Below are 18,592 nucleotides of genomic sequence, written 5' to 3' on the forward strand. Positions count from 1 at the left end.
CTGGAATGCTCTAACACCCCCATCTTTCTGGTAAACTCTTGCTCCTCCGTCAAGGCCAAGCTTTTTTCCTGAACCACCCAAGTGGGGGTAATCACTCCCTAATAGTGCCACCAGAGTCTTAGGTACTTTCCAGTATCACCACATAGTGTCATGAAAAAATTTATTTGTCTCTCTCCCTGCCATGTGAGGGCCTAGTGCGGTCGGAGGGGCCAGGCTGGCATCTTTTCCCCCTAGAACATATAACACGGAGATCATGGGGCCAGGCTGCTTCAGAGTGGCCATCCCCAATGCAGGTGGCCCCAGTGCTGTGGAACTTCTCACTGGGTGCTGGCTGCAAGGAAGATGGGCAGAGCTAGACTCTTGAACCACCTGGGTGGAGCCAGAACACCGGAAATCGACCACAGAAGACCTGCAGCCTATCCCCATCCCAGAGGAAGGTCGGGCCTTGGGCACCCCAAGATGCTGCGGGGCAGGGGGCGGGGTGGATATGGCTTCCCCAAGGGATTGCTGCCCCTGGCCGTACAGCTTAAAACCTAGGGAAGAAGGTTGAGAACTTGGTGGTAACATTGACACGAGGACACCAAGTTTAGGGTTAGGGAAGAAGACTCAAGGAGAGGGAAGGGTGGGGCGGGGGTGGAAAGCTGGAATGTATGCAATAAATCCAGGACCTGCATCTGAGACCCAAATCAACTTTCCCTACATTCACTAGGTGAGAAATATGGTCAGCGATCAAGATGCTGCCCAGCACAGAGCACTCACTTCTAAGCCTGGATTTCAGCGCGTGCGCACTAGAAAACCCAAGGCTCTGGGAGCAGATTCCATTGCTCCGCTGGGGGTTTTCCTAAGTAAGCAACTCCTTTTTCTCCCTCCTGGTCTGTATCCTGCTGGACCGTGGCCTCTCAGTGCTCCCCAGCACCGGATACCCACCTTCCTTGCTTGGCTTCCTCCTGGCCCGCATTGGTCGCCCTTCACTCTGCATCCATCCCCTCCGGTTCTGGAAAAGGGGCGTGTGATTCTCATAGAGGAAACAGAGCTGGTTCTATGAATTGGCTCCTGCGCACTTTGCGTGTCTTGAGATACTTAAAGCCAGTCTGGACCAGCCCCCTCCCCGATCCCTACCCTTCCCCAGATCCTTCAATCTCTGGGTATAAATAGCTCACATCTCTTCATTGAAGGATTTCCGTACTGCTCAGTTGCTGAGGTTCCAGTGCCTTGGCCATCAGAGGGTGAAAACCCTTGACTAACAGCTAGTTCTTCTTTGAGCTCCCTCTCTAGGGGAAAAGATACCCTCCCAGACCCAAACCACCGCCTAGTTACTGATTGTCCTGTGATCCAGGAGGAAATGTAAAATCCAGACAAGCCTTCTAACGACCTATGAGACTGCGTGGGTGAAGTAAACCGTCTCTCTGGGTTATGAGCTCTAAAGCAAAGAAAAGCGATAATCCTTCCCCATCCGATGACAGGTGTCACATTGGGCTCAAGCAGTGAGTAGGCACTACTCGTGGGGCATGTGGAATAGGTTCTACAAGGACAGCACTTTCTTTTTCTTTCTTCAGAGCCTAATCTTGAGGGGTTAAGAGGATGAACTCTGGAGTCAGACTGCCTTTATTTCAATCTCAGGGCCACCATAAACATCATTAGAGACCTTGAGTAAGAAACTCTCTGAACCTCAGTTTTCTCCTCTGTAAAATGGGTATGCTTAATAGTGCCTTTCTTATAGGTTTTCTTTTCTTACAGTAGAACACACAAATATTAAGTATACAACTCAATGAAGGTTTATATATGTAGATGCTCATGAGCCAATCAATCACCTCGGCTTTGAAAATTAAAGGAGATGATCCATGTAAAAGCAGCTTAGTGCAGCAGGGTCTGGTGGCTCAGTGGTAAAAACAAACAAATAAACAAAAAAAAAACCCCCCCAAAACCCGCCTGCCAGTGCAGGAATTCGGTTTCGATTCCTGGGTCGGGAAGATCCCCTGGAGAAGGAAAGGGCAACCCACTCCAGCATTCTTGCCTGAGAAATCCCGTGGACGGAGGAGCCTGGCGGGTTACAGTCCATGGAGTCCCAGAGTCGGACAAGACTTAGCGACTAAACAACAAGCAGTGTCTGGTAGGCATCAGCCAGGCCTGCGCTAGGCGCTGTGTATAACTCAGAAGCCCAGGACTGTTTTATGCCCTTGGGTCACTCATAGGTGCACAGGGAGAGCGGGCGGGCGGGAGCCATTGCTGATAAACCAGGGGCAGGGGCCACCTGGCGGGGCCGTCGAGGCTGGCAAACTTTTCAGAGGTTTGGACTTGAGGAATTCGACTGAAGAAGGAAGTGAAAGGAGGTTCCCGGGGGAGCCACGAGTCCCTCCAACCCATGCTGCGGGGAGGAAGGGGTCAGGAGGGAAACCTAGCCCCTCTGGGCAAGGCGATTCCCGGGCAAGGCCTGGGTGGGGCCGGGTGGGCGGGCGCTCCGCGGGAGAGCAGCGCGTGCAGGGGGCGGGCTGGTTCAAGGCTTCCAGCGCAGCGTCCTCCTCCTTCGCTTAATGGTTCCGAGCTCAGGGGGGACATCCCAGGTGCCTTCTCCCGTCTCCCGGGGAGAACGGCGGATTCTCGATGTCTTGAGTTCAGTGCTCCGCCGCCGCCCGCTCCGCTTGAACGGGAGGCACTGCGGGTGGCCCAGGTGCCTCGGGGCCGGGCGCAGCGTCTCACACCGGCCTGGGGCGGCCAGAGCCCGCTGGGCAGGGAGCCCTCAGCGAGCCCTGGGAGAGCCCAGAGTGGGAGAACCAGCCGTCCTGGCGGTCACTACCGAGGCGCGGAGCCAAGCCCAGCGCGCAGCGAGGAGATAAGACGCTGTGCGGGAGGTTGGTGAGTCCGTGTGGCTTCCGGGCCAAGTCCAGAGGGGCTGGGGTGGGGGAAAGGGCACTGATCTCAAAACTACGCTTGCTTTATTGAAAAGACGCTCCCACAAAAAACCTGAACTGTAGGTAACGTTCATAGCAGCAAAATTTTCTAAAGGGAAGTTTAGAAAATTTATGGAAGTATGACACATACAGGAAAGACCTAAGTGTACATACCGCTCACTGAATCTTCAGAAGCTGAACGCTCCCTGCGAACCACATCCAGATGATAAAATAAAGCATGCCCGACCCCTACCCCAAGCCCCCTTGTGCTCCCTTTTTACGACTACCATCCCCACCAAGTGAAGTCGCTTGCTCGGTCGTGTCCGACTCTTTTCCAGGCAAGACTACTGGAGTGGGTTGCCATTTCCTTCTCCAGGGGATCTTCCCAACCCATGGGGTTTTTTTGGTTTTTGTTTGTTTGTTTGTTTGTTTGCCCCATTTGGAACACTGTATAAATGGAATCACATAGCTAGTGCTCTATCTGCCTGGCTTTTTAAATCTGTGAGATGTATATTCTGCGTGTTGTTGTAGATTCCTCATTTTCATTATTTTACAGAATTCCCTTGTGTGGATGTGCCGCAATTGATTCATCCATCGTGCTGTTGATGGGCTTTGGGTAGTTTCTGGATTTGGGCTGTGGTGACTAATGCACCTACAGACATCCAAGAACAGTACCCTGTAGAACTTTCTGCAGTAATGGAAGTGTTCTACGTCTGTGGTGTCCACATGTGGCTGCTGCTCACTTGAACAGTGTGTGTGTGACTGAGGGATTGGATTTTAGTTGTCTAAAATTATGATTAATTTAGATGCAAAGGGTCATATGTGTTAGCACAGTTCTAGTATGTCTTTTGATGACCTTAATGCACATTTCACTTCTGTACATACCTAGGAGTGCCATTGCTGCGTCTTAGAGGATGAAAGTTAGCAGAAGTAGATTCTACCAAGCAGTTTTCTAAAGTTGGTTGTACCAATTTACATTTCCATTGGGAGCAGCACCGAAGTGGTTAGTATTTTCATTCCATTTCTCTTCATGTAGTGAAAAGAGGCTTTTTTGCTTACTTTTAAGTAAAGCCATGAAAACTGACACTTAACCATAGGGAAGATGATGTAATAATAATGATGGTTGGACGATTTCCTGAGGACTGAGAGATGTTGCTAGCATGGGTGCTAAGTTGCTTCAATTGTATCCGACTCTTTGCAACCCTATGGACTGTAATCCACCAAGCTCCTCTGTCCATGGGATTCTCCAGGCAAGAATACTGAAGTGGATTGCCATTCCCTCCTCGAGGGGATCATCCAGACCCCGTGTCTGTCTCTTCTGTTGCCTGCCTTGGCAGTTAGGCTCTTTACCACTAGCGCCACCTGGGGAGCCCTGAGAAATGTTATAGGGATCTAAAGCTTACCCTTCATGCCACCGCACTTCTGCAGCTGGGCCTCCCACTCAATCAAACTTCTGCTTTTGGAACTGGAGCAGGATTAGCAGGGCACTAGGGCAAAGGCGCCCCGACTACGAAGGACCACGCAGAAGCGTGGCTGAGAGGAGCTACCCCACGTCCAAGGAGCGGTGGCTGCGTGAGTGCAGGAGGGTGGAGAGGAGCTACTCCACGTTCAAGGTCAGGAGGGGCAGCTGTGAGGAGATACCCCTCGTCCAAAGTAAGAGAAACCCAAGTAAGACAGTAGGTGTTGCGAGAGGCATCAGAAGGCAGACACACAAACCATAATCACAGTAAACTAGTCAATCTAATCACACGGACCACAGCCTTGTCTAACTCAATGAAACTAAGCCATGCCTGTGGGGCAACCCAAGATGGGCGGGTCATGGTGGAGAGATCTGACAGAATGTGGTCCACTGGAGAAGGGAATGGCAAACCACTTCAGCATTCTTGCCTTGAGAACCCCATGAACAGTATGAAAAGGCAAAATGATAGGACACTGAGGGAGGAACTCCTCGGGTCGACAGGTGCCCAATATGCTACTGGAGATCAGTGGAGAAATAACTCCAGAAAGAATGAAGGGATGGAGCCAAAGCAAAAACAATACCCAGCTGTGGATGTGTCTGGTGATAGAAGCAAGGCCCGATGCTGTAAAGAGCAATATTGCATAGGAACCTGGAATGTCAGGTCCATGAATCAAGGCAAATTGGAAGTAGTCAAACAGGACATGGCAAGAGTGAATGTCGACATTCTAGGAATCAGCGAACTAAAATGGACTGGAATGGGTGAATTTAACTCAGATGACCATTATATCTACTACTGTGGGCAGGAATCCCTTAGAAGAAATGGAGTAGCCATCATGGTCAACAAGAGAGTCCGAAATGCAGTACTTGGATGCAATCTCAAAAACGAGAGAATGATCTCTGTTCGTTTCCAAGGCAAACCACTCAATATCACAGTAATCCAAGTCTATGCCCCAACCAGTAATGCTGAAAAAGCTGAAGTTGAACGGTTCTATGAAGACCTACAAGACCTTTTAGAACTAACACCCAAAAAAGATGTCCTTTTCATTATAGGGGACTGGAATGCAAAAGTAGGAAGTCAAGAAACACCTGGAGTAACAGGCAAATTTGGCCTTGGAATATGGAATGAAGCAGAGCAAAGGTTAATAGAGTTTTGCCAAGAAAATGCACTGGTCATAACAAACACCCTCTTCCAACAGCACAAGAGAAGACTCTACACATGGACATCACCAGATGGTCAACACTGAAATCAGATTGATTATATTCTTTATAGCCAAAAATGGAGAAGCTCTATACAGTCAGCAAAAACAAGACCGGGAGCTGACTGTGGCTCCGATCTGCTGCTAAGTCACTTCAGTCGTGTCCGACTCTGTGCGACCCCATAGACGGCAGCCCATCAGGCTCTGCCGTCCCTGGGATTCTCCAGGCAAGAACACTGGAGTGGGTTGCCATTTCCTTCTCCATTGCATGAAAGTGAAAAGGGAGAGTGAAGTCACTCAGTCATGTCTGACTCCTAGCGACCCCATGGACTTCAGCCTACCAGGCTCCTCCGTCCATGGGATTTTCCAGGCCAGAGTAATGGAGTGGCTTGCCATTGCCTTCTCCTGTGGCTCAGATCATGAACTCCTTATTGCCAAATTCAGACTTAAATTGAAGAAAGTAGGGAAAACCACTAGACCATTCAGGTATGACCTAAATCAAATCCCTTATGATTATACAGTGGAAGTGAGAAGTAGATTCAAGGGTATAGATCTGATAGATAGAGTGCCTGATGAACTATGGACTGAGGTTCGTGACATCGTACAGGAGACAGGGAGCAAGACCATCCCCATGGAAAAGAAATGCAAAAAACAAAATGGCTGTCTGAAGAGGCCTTACAAATAGCTGTGAAAAGAAGAGAAACAAAAAGCAAAGGAGAAAAGGAAAGATATAAGCATCTGAATGCAGAGTTCCAAAGAATAGCAAGGAGAGATAAGAAAGCCTTCCTCAGCAATCAAGAAATAGAGGAAAACAACAGAATGGGAAAGACTAGAGATCTCTTCAAGAAAATTAGAGATACCAAGGGAACATTTCATGCAAAGATGGGCTCAATAAAGGACAGAAATGGTATGGACCTAACAGAAGCAGAAGATATTAAGAAGAGGTGGCAAGAATACACAGAAGAACTGTACAAAAAAGATCTTTATGACCCAGGTAACCATGATGGTATGATCACTCACCTTGAGCCAGACATCCCGGAATGTGAAGTCAAGTGGGCCTTAGAAAGCATCACTACGAACAAAACTAGTGGAGGTGATGGAATTCCAGTTGAGCTATTTCAAATCCTGAAGGATGATGCTGTGAAAGTGCTGCACTCAATATGCCAGCAAATTTGGAAAACTCAGCAGTGGCCACAGGACTGGAAAAGGTCAGTTTGCATTCCAATCCCAAAGAAAGGCAATGCCAAGGAATGCTCAAACTACCACACAATTGCACTCATCTCACATGCTAGTAAAGTGATGCTTAAAATTCTCCAAGCCAGGCTTCAGCAATACGTGAACCATGAACTTCCAGATGTTCAAGCTGGTTTTAGAAAAGGCAGAGGAACCAGAGATCAAATTGCCAACATCTGTTGGATCATAGAAAAGGCAAGAGAGTTCCAGAAAAATGTCTACTTCTGCTTTATTGACTATGCCAAAGCCTTTGACTGTGTGGATCACAATAAACTGTGGAAAATTCTGAAAGAGATGGGAATACCAGACCACCTGACCTGCATCCTGAACAATCTGTATGCAGATCAAGAAGCAACAGTTAGAACTAGACATGGAACAACAGACTGGTACCAAATAGGGAAAGGAGTACATCAAGGCTGTATATTGTCACCCTGTTTATTTAACTTATATGCAGAATACATCATGCAAAATGCCAGGCTGGATGAAGCACAAGCTAGAATCAAGGTTGCTGGGAGAAATATCAATAACCTCACATACTCAGATAACACCACCCTTTGACAGAAAGCGAAGAAGATCCTCTTGATGAAAGTGAAAGAGGAAAGTGAAAAAGTTGGCTTAAAACTCAACATTCAGAAAACTAAGATCATGGCATCTGGTCCCATCACTTCATGGGCAAATAGACGGGGAAACAATGGAAACAGTGAGAGACTATTTTCTCTGGCTCCAAAATCACTGTAGATGGTGGCAGCAGCCATGAAATTAAAAGACGCTTGCTCCTTGGAAGAAAAGCTATGATTAACCTAGTTCAGTTCAGTCGCTCAGTTGTGTCCGACTCTTTGCGACCCCCTGAATCGCAGCATGCCAGGCCTCCCTGTCCATCACCAACTCCTGAAATTTACCCAAACTCATGTCCATCGAGTCAGTGATACCATCCAGCCAACTCATCCTCTGTCATCCCCTTCTCCTCCTGCCCCCAATCCCTACCAGCATCAGGGTCTTTTCCAATGAGTCAACTCTTTCTTTGCATGAGATGGCCAAAGTATTGGAGTTTCAGCTTCAGTATCAGTCCTTCCAATGAACACCCAGGACTGATCTCCTTTAGGATGGACTGGTTGGATCTTCCTGCAGTCCAAGGGACTCTCAAGAGTCTTCTCCAACACCACAGTTCAAAACCATCAATTCTTCAGTGCTCAGCTTTCTTTATAGTCCAACTCTCACATCCATACATGACCACTGGAAAAACCATAGCCTTAACTAGACAGACCTTTGTTGACAAAGTAATATTATGCTATCTAGGTTGGTCATAACTTTCCTTCCAAGGAGTAACCTAGACAGCATATTAAAAAGCAGAGACATTACTTTGCCAATAAAGGTCCACCTAGTCAAAGCTATGGTTTTTCAAGGAGGTGGGAGCGGGGTTCAGGATGGGGAACACATGTACACCCATGGCGGATTCATGTCAATGTATGGCAAAACCAATACAATATTGTAAAGTAATTATCCTCCAATTAAAATAAATAAGTTTATATTAAAAAAAGATAAAATAGTCTGCTACATGTTTGAGGGTGAAGGAAGGGAAAGGAGGTAGAAAATATGAAATTACAGGGTGGGGAGACCTCAGAGCTCAAAAGAAGAAGCATTGTTTCTAGAAGTAGGAAAGAAAGTATATCTATATTTAAAGGGGAAGTGTTACTTGTCGAGAGAATGGATATTTATCCCTCTGAAAACAAAGTAATAAAAACAAATCAAGGACAGTGGGTCCCATGAGGAAGAGCCTGCCAGTGGAACTCAGCTTTCCCAGAAGGGTATGGAAAGATCAGTTCAATTCAGTCGCTCGGTTGTGTCTGACTCTTTGCGACCCCATGGACTGTAGCACCGCAGGCTTCCCTGTCCATCACCAACTCCCAAAGCTTGCTCAAACTCATGTCCATTGAGTTGGTGATGCCATCCAACCATCTTATCCTCTGTTGTTCCTTCTCTTGCTTCCGCAGCATCAGGGTCTTTTCCAATGAGTCAGTTCTTCGCATCAGGTAGCCAAAGTATTGGAGCTTCAGCTTCAGCATCAGTCCTTCCAATGAATATTTAGGACTGATCTCCTTTAGGGTGGACTGGTTGGATCTCCTTGCAGTCAGCCCCGAGCATCCTGTATCATGCATCAAACCTGGTCTGGCAATTCGTTTCACATATGATAATATACATGTTTCAGTGCCATTCTCCCAAATCATCCCACCTTCACCCTCTCCCACACAATCCAAAAGACTATACATCTGTGTCTCTTTTGCTATCTCACATACAGGGTTATCGTTACCATGTTTCTAAATTCCATAGATATGCATTAGTATACTGTATTGGTGTTTTTATTTCTGGCTTACTTCGCTCTCCATAATAGGCTCCAGTTTCATCTACCTCATTAGAACTGATTCAAATACATTCTTTTTAATGCTGAGTAATATTCCATTATGTGTATGTACCACAGCTTTCTTATCCATTCATCTGCTGATGGACATCTAGGTTGCCTCCATGTCCTGGCTATTATAAACAGTGCTGCAATGAACATTGGGGTACACATGTCTCTTTCAGTTCTGGTTTCCTCAGTGTGTATGCCCAGCAGTGGGATTGCTGGGTCATAAGGCAGTTCTATTTCCAGTTTTTTAAGGAATCTCCACACTGTTCTCCATAGTGGCTGTACTAGTTTGCATTCCCATCAACAGTGTAAGAGGGTTCCCTTTTCTCCACACCCTCTCCAGCATTTATTGCTTGTAGACTTTTGGATAGCAGCCATTCTGACTGGCGTGATCTCTATTTTATCTTAACACTGGCGTTCTTTCTTCAGATATCTTTCCTTCCCCCTTTGGAGTCAGATTTCTGAATTTGTCTTTTTTTTTCCCCCTGCCAACAATTTTTGATTCTTATTTTTAAGTGCATTCTTAAATTTGACAGGCAAAGATAAATTCTCTAATAATGAGAGAATTTAAAGTAATGTCCATATATATATATATATATATATATATATATATATATATACAGAGCAAAATAGCAGAAAGGATCTCTGAAAGAGGCTTTGGGCAGGAGGAGAATGAGTAATGGGAGAAGAGAATATCAATTGATAGATGTCATCTTTTTTGCTAGGGAAGCTGACCTAGCCCTAATCAGATTTTATTATCACTGCTTCAACAAGCCATTTTATCCAAAGGATAATTTCAAAACCACATTTAGGATAAATTTGAGTCCAACTATTATAGGCAAAACTGAAGCAGAATTTTTAAAAATTTCATTGAAAATGTTCATTATGTGGATCTTGATTGCAGTAATCTGTCTAAATTTGTCTTGAGAGCTACTTCCCTTTCCCTCAGCCTAAATGACGCTTATCTCCCAAGTGCTAGATATTGATGCCCTCAGCAGCACTCCTGAGGTGTTGAAAGCCTGCTGCTGCTGCTAAGTCACTTCAGTCGTGTCCGTCTCTGTGCGACCCCATGGACTGCAGCCTACCAGGCTCCTCCGTCCATGGGATTTTCCAGGCAAGAGTACTGGAGTGGGGTGCCATTGCCTTCTCCTGAAGGCCTGCTACTCCACCTAATTATATGAGACTCATTCTTTGAGATCAAATGACTTCTCTAGTTTGTGCTTTATTACCTCTCTTCAGTGTTCAGCATAATGACCTTTTTAAAAAATATTATTATTTACTATTTATTTATTTTGGCTGTGCTGGGTCTTTGTTGCTGTGCGGGCTTTTCTCTAGTTGTGCAGAGCTGGGGCTACTCTAGCTGCAGTGCATGATTTCTCCTTGCAGTGTCTTCTCTTGTCGCGCCCGGCACAGCCTCTAGGGCAGTGGCCTTCAAGAGCTGCAGCTCGTGGGCTCTAGAGCACAGGCCCAGTAGTTGTGGTGCATGGGCTTAGCTGCTCCGTGGCACGTGGGATATTCCAGGACCAACCAGGGATCAAACCCATATCTCCTGCATTGGCAGGCAGATTCTTTACCACTGAGCTCCCAGGGAAACCCCCATAATGACATTTTACTGGAAAGTTGGGAAAATTTTGACAGTCTCTACTCTCCTAATCATTTTCTTTCTCAAAGAATAGCTGCTCCTCCTCTTGCTTCTCCAGCCCCACTTTGTGGAACTCTCCAAGTTTCATAATTTTTCTACACTCTTGCTGTCCTAAAACTTGACACTGTACATACACAGTGTCACCTATCACTTTTATATGAAGTGTCCCTGAATCTATAGGTTGGTCCCCCTCTAAATTCATATTTTCAAATGCCCAGGGGATAGTTCTCTATGTACTTAAACCATTGTCACCTCAAGTTCATCACCACTGCCCCAACCTACTCACACCTTAGCTTCTGGCCAGGGCATCACTGCTCCTAGTTCTCTTCCCTTTGGTTGGAACCAGTCAACAAACGCACATTTTCCCTAAGAGTCTCTCTTCACTTAGAGCAGAAGGAATGGGAGAACTAACACTGTCTGAATGCCTAAACATTTTGGGCACTGGGCTCTGCATAGAAAAAGAAGCCATCCTAAAAAGTAAGTGCCATTATCTACATTCTTAAGGGTTAATAAAAATATTTCAGGACTTCCCTGGCAGTCCAGTGGTTAAGGCTTAATGCTTTCATTGCAGGGGACAAAGGGTTTGGTCAGGGAACTAAGATCCCATATGCTGCATGGCATGCCCACCCCCTCCCCCAAAAGGGAAGATTTTGAGGATTTGGACACTTGGTAGAAAGATCCTCAGGTCTTAAGTGAGGGTTCAAAACTCTAAGCACTTTACTATAACGGCATTCTAACTCATCCTGTGGCTTGGGTGTATCATTGATAAGCCCCATCTTTATACCAGCACCGGACTGATTTTCCCCAGATACCTCTTAATTAAAGTACTATCTACCCAGTTGCACTCTGGGGTCTTACTGTATATAGGATCAAATATACTCTCAAGACCATTACCGTGCCAAATCAACCAAATTTCCCTTTATTTTTTAGTGATATATATACGACCTCTTTAGTGTCCCCACCCTCAACCCCTTTGTCTTCCGTGCTCTTTTCTGGAGGAATATCTCAGCACTTCCGAGTCAAACCCCTCCTAACTTGTAAGTATGCATGTGTGCGTGTGTGTGCTCAGTCATGTCCAACTGTTTGTGACCCCATGGACTGTAGCCAGCCAGGATCCACTTTACGTGGGATTTCCCAGGCAAGAACACTGGAGTGGGTTGCCATTCCTTCTCCAGGGAATATTCCTGACTCAGGGATCGAACCTGAGTCTTCTGCTTTGGCAGGCAGATTCTTTACCACTGTGCCACCTGGGAAGCCCAACTTGTAAGTATGCTGCCTCCCAATTATGAAGTCTTTTCCAGTTACCAAAGCTCATGGCCATCACATATCATATTCTTTTAATGTAAATGAGATAGCCTTACCTGCAAAACTTCTCTCTTGATCCAAGTAATGGTTTTATTTATTTTCTCATTATTTCCACCCTCAATTTAAAAACAAGCTCCTTGAGGTTAAGGATCATGTCTTATGCTTCTTTTATATTGCCCACAGAGATAGACATAAAAAAGAAATAATTTAGTAGAAAATGCTTAGAAAAGTATTAAGTGCAGTATAAACAAAGTACATTATTCTTAAAATTACTTGTGTTATAAAAATTGGCAAAATGTATTAGGTGCAGGTTCAACAAACAGCAGAAACTTGAGGGATTCAATAAATAAATTGGATCCAGAGTTCCTCCACCTTCTCCTCCCATTTAATCCTTAACAATGCGTTCCTGCCCTCTCAGACTGAACATATGAAAGGAGAGGCATTGACATTGCCCACTGGATGATGGGTTTTTTCAGGACAAGGAATTCTTGTCCATCCAGTTGTTTTTTGGAGCCTGAGTATAATGTCCAGTCTGAGGAGAAGGGAATGGCTACCCGACTCCAGTATTCTTGCCTGGAGAATTCCATGGGCAGAGGAGCCTGGTGGACTAGTCCATGGAATTGGAAAGAGTCAGCACGACTAACACTTTCACTTTTTGATGAAAGAATGAATAACTGGAGATATAACTTGGACCAGATGTACGTGTTCTCCTACATTTCTGCTTCTTTGGAATTCTTTTCCTGCTTCCCCATGTAGAATGAGAGAATGTCAAAGCTGGAAGGGATCAGCTCAATCAACCTCCCATTTTAAAGATGAAAAAACAATTCCAGATAGGAGACCATCTGCCTCCAGGTTATCCCTCCGCTCACACCCTTCAGATGTCCTGTCCAATCCAGTGTTTCCAACACTGTAATTCACAGCCTCCCGGTTTTCAGCGTCGTGTCCCTGCGCCTGTACCGACCACTTCTTCCTCTCTTGCCAGGGCCCCTTCCCAGATCCCCTCACCCAGCTCTGCACTCCGCATGCCCCCAGTGTTATTTACGATTGTAGATAGTACTCTTTTGAATGTGGTACAAGAAAACTCCTCTGCGATCATGAGCATATACACTTAAAAGCGTGACTATTTGGAAGGAACACAACCTCTACCAGTAAGTTATGATTCAGAATCTCTTCAGGGCCTTACTCCAGAAGAATTTAAGAATTTCTCTAAGTCCAGAAACATAGTAGGATTTTTATAGTAATAAACCACTGTGCAATTGCTTAACATGCTGGGTGATATTCTAGAATTTCTAGAATTACTAGATATTCTAGAAGGCTCATGGCAACTCGGCAACCCCAAGGCTAGTAGCTCCATTTTGCAGATGAGTAAACTGAGGTTCAGAGACGTTAAAAACAACTTGCTGGAGGTCACACTGCTGGTACCAGAGCAGGTGATTGACCTGATCTCTTTGCCTTCTCCAGTGTGCCTTTAAGATACACTGCTTCACCTGGATGTCCACTTCCTCCTCAATGGCTACTCTTTTTATTTATTTATCTTTGGCTGTGCTGGGTCTTCATTGCTGCGTGGGCTCGCCTCTAGTGGTGCTCAGGCTTCTCTTGTTGCGGAGCACAGGCTCCAGGGCACTCCGGCTTCAGTAGTTGTGGCACATGGGCTCAATAGTTGCGGCTTCTGGGCTAAGTTGTTGTATCACAGGGGCTTAGTTGCTCCGAGGTATGTGGGATCCTCCTGGACCAGGGATCGAACCCATGCCTCTTGCATTGACAGGTGGATTCTTTACCACTGGGCCACGAGGGAAGACTTCAATGGCTACCTTTGGTGAGGTCTTTCCTGTAAGAACTGCCTTCCACACCTGGGCTCTATCACTGTTCCCACGTGGTTAGTATCTGGAGAAAGCTGAGACTGGCCCTGCCTGCGCCCTCTAGTGGTCACATGGGGATGCACCATTCCTCTGCTGCTGTCTCTGATGTCGGAGGACCTTGGTCAGCACCCTCTGGTGTTGGCCAGGGACGCAAAGTCATACAGACTCAGGCTTCGGAGGTGCCCTGTCTCCGAGAATGGAGGGTGGGCTATTCCTTGTGTTAGAACTGGATTCTCTGAGTCCTCCACTCCTGATAGTCCTTTAAGGAAGACACACTCATGCCTGACAGTGAGAGAAATCAGTTTGGAGAGGGACTTGACAATAGCCCAAATTCCTCTTTAGCAAGTCAGCAAGAGCATCTGACTCAGAGTCCACGTAAATGGCTGTCCCAGCATCCACAGTCCTTTGACATTGACAAACCTAGGCTTAGTATTGTGCTAAGTTCCCAAATTTGCTTATCCTACATGCCCTTGGTGGGTCTCAGTCTCTCTAACCAACAATGTCATCATCTGAAAACAGGAAATACCTGCCTCACCTACCTGTGGGGATGTGATCAAGCCAGAGAGTAAATGTAAGATGGGTGTGAGGTTTGAGATAGTCCATCCTCCTCTCCCACTGCCATCTTGCGGGGACGGGAGCCCATCTCATGCTCAGATCAAGTCTCTAGAACCGCCCACACTCTTGCAGCCTCCTTCAGATAAAAAGCAATCCTTCTTCCCTGGTGGCTCAGACGGTAAAACGTCTGCCTACAATGCAGGAGACCCGGGTTCAATCCCTAGGTTGGGAAGATCCTGTGGAGAAGGAAATGGCAACCCACTCCAGTATTCTTGCCTGGAAAATCCCATGGATAGAGGAGCCTGGTAGGCTGCAGTCCATGGGGCCGTAAAGGGTGGACACGACTGAGCGACTTCACTTCCACTTACTTCTCTGATTGAACCTTGGGTCACATGAGTCCACTGGTGCCTTTGGGCAAATTAGGAAAAGGCACTGCTTTCTCCAAGTGGACATGGCTTTGCCAGCTGCTTCTATTGGATATGGGTGTCTCTTGGACCAGGCACTTGTTCAGTAAACAACCCACACAACCAAACATGGAGGCCTTGGTGCCATATGCATCTGTTAGTCCTGCTCCTTACTCCATGAATGACATGACACTGAATGGATGTGCTGGCCACATTTACAAGACACCGAAACTATCACTGTTGGGGGAAAATTCAGCAATCAATGGGTGACTTGGCCTGTCCCTGGGGCAGGAAAAGCCCTGCTTTCTGACTGGGTTTGTTTGATTTCGTCAGGCAACTAAGATAAGCATTGCTCTTGTCACTGCCCCTACAAACTCGAGAATTTCTCCCTTAAATGACCAAAGTTCCTGCAGTGGATTTAATCCTTAAGTCACTGAAAGTACAGATGAAGATTTGGTTTTTGCACTTTAGGGCAAGTGAGAACAAGTAACCCTGTGATGAAAGACGACAGCCCTGGGGAGGAGCAGGGCCCATGAAGGGCATTTAGATTCTGTTTTCGTCTTTCCCCCTGGATGCTCTTCACCCTCTCCATCCACTTCTCTTTGGTCTCCCCTCCTCTCCCCCCGCCAGATCTTTCCTCCCTCTGTCCTCTTTGCCTCTTTCTCTGTCTCTTGTGTTTTAAATCTCTGCTTGGCATTCTTTCTCTCTCTCCTCCCTTCCTTCTTTCTCCCTCACTTTTCCTATTCTCTGCTGACTTATGGAATTAAAGAATATTTAATATTCATAGATTGATGTACTTATTATCTGGATTGAAAAATAAGACAATTCTCTTGTGAAAACAGCAATTATATTAAATTGCTTTTTATTTGTACTCTATTAAAAGTACTATATAAACCATAGTACTTCTTGCTGTGCATCAGTGATATCTGATAGAGAAAAGCACCCCACCCCCGACACAGCTTATACAGTGCAAGGGAGGCGAGGGAAGCCAGTAAGAAGGAACTCGTGATTAGCATCAAGGCGAAGTCCTCAGGACACTGGCAGCATGGAAGGGTTAGGATCGTAGAGTGCTGAAGGTGGATCCTCTACTCCAAGCTCCTTGCTTCATTTCCAGGGTCACACCCATCCACTCAGTATCCCTGGAATTTTCTAGAGAAGACAAATAGATCGTTTCTATACATAACTCCAGATAGGAAATAGAAGTCCAGAGAAATTATATGATTTCTTGAAAGTCACACAGCCAGCCCATGGGAAAACTTGAAATAGAACCTATTTGTCAAGCACAACAAATATTTAACACACTGGGGATATCACACGAGGACATCATAGGAGCTACAGGAATTGGAGCAGCTTGATAAGACCAGTTACCACTTATGTGGAATTATGACCTCGAGGGAGAAGATAGATCATCTAACCAACACTCATTTACCAGGTGGACAAAATTGGATTCAACCCAGAGTCTATAGATTACATGTCCAATTCCCATTCGCACACAATAGGTCACTCTAATGGCAGGGTCAGGGACCGGGCCACGCACACAGAAGATGATCTGTTTTCCTTCCAGCACTCAGCACATATCCTGAACCTCCCTGGCTGACGTGTTAGACAACAGCTCACCGCAAGCAGCTGCTCCTGTTACTGCCCAGCGCTCTGTATCCTCTAAGGACCTTCTGCAACCTGCCATGTGACTCCGCTTCCCAGGGAGGCTATATTCTGCAGTTAGCAGGCAGTCTTGCTGACGGGCTTTGAGTTTATTAAGTCCTGAATTCCCAAATACACTTTGTTCTTTTTCTTCCTTCCTCCCTTCCCTTCCCTTCCTTCCTTCTTTTCTTCCTTTATCTTTTTACCTTTCTTTCTCTTTCCCTTCCTTTCTTCTTTTTTCCCTCTGTCCCTTCCTCCCTCTTTCTTTCCTTCATTCATTCTTTCCACCAACCACTTTCTGTTCACTTGAAAAACATATTTCTGGAGTACTGTTACAACCAAGCACCATGCTGGGCTCTGTGCTGTGCTTAGTCATTCAGTTGTGTCTGATCCTTTGTGACCCAGTGGACTGTAGCCCACCATGGGGTTTCTCCTCTGTCCGTGGGATTCTCCAGGCAAGAATACTAGAGTGGGTTGCCATGCCCTCCTCCAGGGGATCTTCCCAACCCAGGGACTGAACCCAGGTCTCCCACATTGTAGGCAGATTCTTTACCGTCTGAGCCACCAGGGAAGCCTTAGGAATACAGAGTTGATAAGCCAGGCTCCCTGCTCTCCTGTTGGTTATAGTGTCATGGGAGGTAGGGTGACACATTCACAAAGAGCATTTTCCTCCCTCTGATACGGGCGGGGATAACCTGTGGGTTGCACAGGCTACTGGCCCACTGTGGGCAGAGTGGGTGAGCAATCAGGACAGACTTCTGGGAGGGGATGACACATGAGCCAAGTTGAGGCGTGAAGAGCAGTTGGCCAGGCTAAGTGAAGAAAATTAAACTAGTTCCCTCAAAAGGAAGGTGGGAAGTTGGTGGGAGACGGGGCTGAGAGAGAGCTCAGGGCAGGCTGTGCTCACTTGAGTCACTACTAAGCTTTTCCACACTGCAACCATCTCTCTGTGTTGGGAGAGCAGATAGAAAGGTCTAAGCTTTATTTTGACTCTAGGAACAATTTCCTTTGGATTTAAAACATGTTGGAATAATGGGTGAAACTGTGCAGAGGAGAGGACTATATGGGGACTCTGCTTTATTTTTCTGTAAACCTAAAAATGTTCTAAAAAACAAAGTTCATTAATTTAAATTTTCATGTTGGATGATTTAATTAAATTAATTAATGTTTTTGGAGGCGTGTCAGCCAATGTTGTCTTTGTCATTGTTGAGCACATGGAACCCCATGGAAGTCACCATAAGGAGTCTGGCTTCTCTGCCCACTCCTCTTTCTCCCTGGAGCCTCCCCATCTCAGTAAAGGGCATCGCCATCACCTGTTCAGGCCCATCTGATTTGATCACCCTTGTTCCCTCCATCTCTAGTTCTATAGTCTGTACTCGAAGGTCCCTCTGGAATTCATCCAGTCTGCTCCATCTCCTTTTCTTTCCCTCTGAAACAGCCTACCATCATCTTCTCCCAGCCTGGCCTCTTCCATGATCTCGTAAGTTGACCTCCCACTTATATTAGTCTGCTTAAGTTGTCACAACAAAGGGCCTCAGACCTGGTGGCTTAAACCCCAGAATTTAGTTTTGTACATTTCTGGAGACTGGAAGTCCAAAGTCGTGGTATCTGCAGGTTGGTTCTTTTGCAACCTCTCTCCTTGGCCTGTGGGTAGCTGCCTTCCCCCTGTGTCTTCACATGGTCTTCACATGTGTGCATCTGCGTCCTAATCTCTTTAAGGACTAATGTTAAGGACATTAGTCATATGGGATGAGGGTCTGCCCTAATGCCCTTGCTTGAACTTAATTACCTCTTTAAGAACTTTGTCTCCACATACATTCGTACTCTGAGATACTGGGACTAGGACTTCAACATATGAATTTGGGATATAACAGCACTTCCACTCTGTGGCCCTCTGAGCCATTCTTCATGTACCCTCCAAGGTGATCTTACGAAAATGAAAATCAGACTGAGTTACTTACCTGCTTCAGAGTCTTCAATGACTTCCCAGTGTATTTAGAATGAAA

This window comes from Bos javanicus, chromosome 26 (genome assembly GCF_032452875.1).
Source record: "Bos javanicus breed banteng chromosome 26, ARS-OSU_banteng_1.0, whole genome shotgun sequence".
Lineage (NCBI taxonomy): Eukaryota > Metazoa > Chordata > Mammalia > Artiodactyla > Bovidae > Bos > Bos javanicus.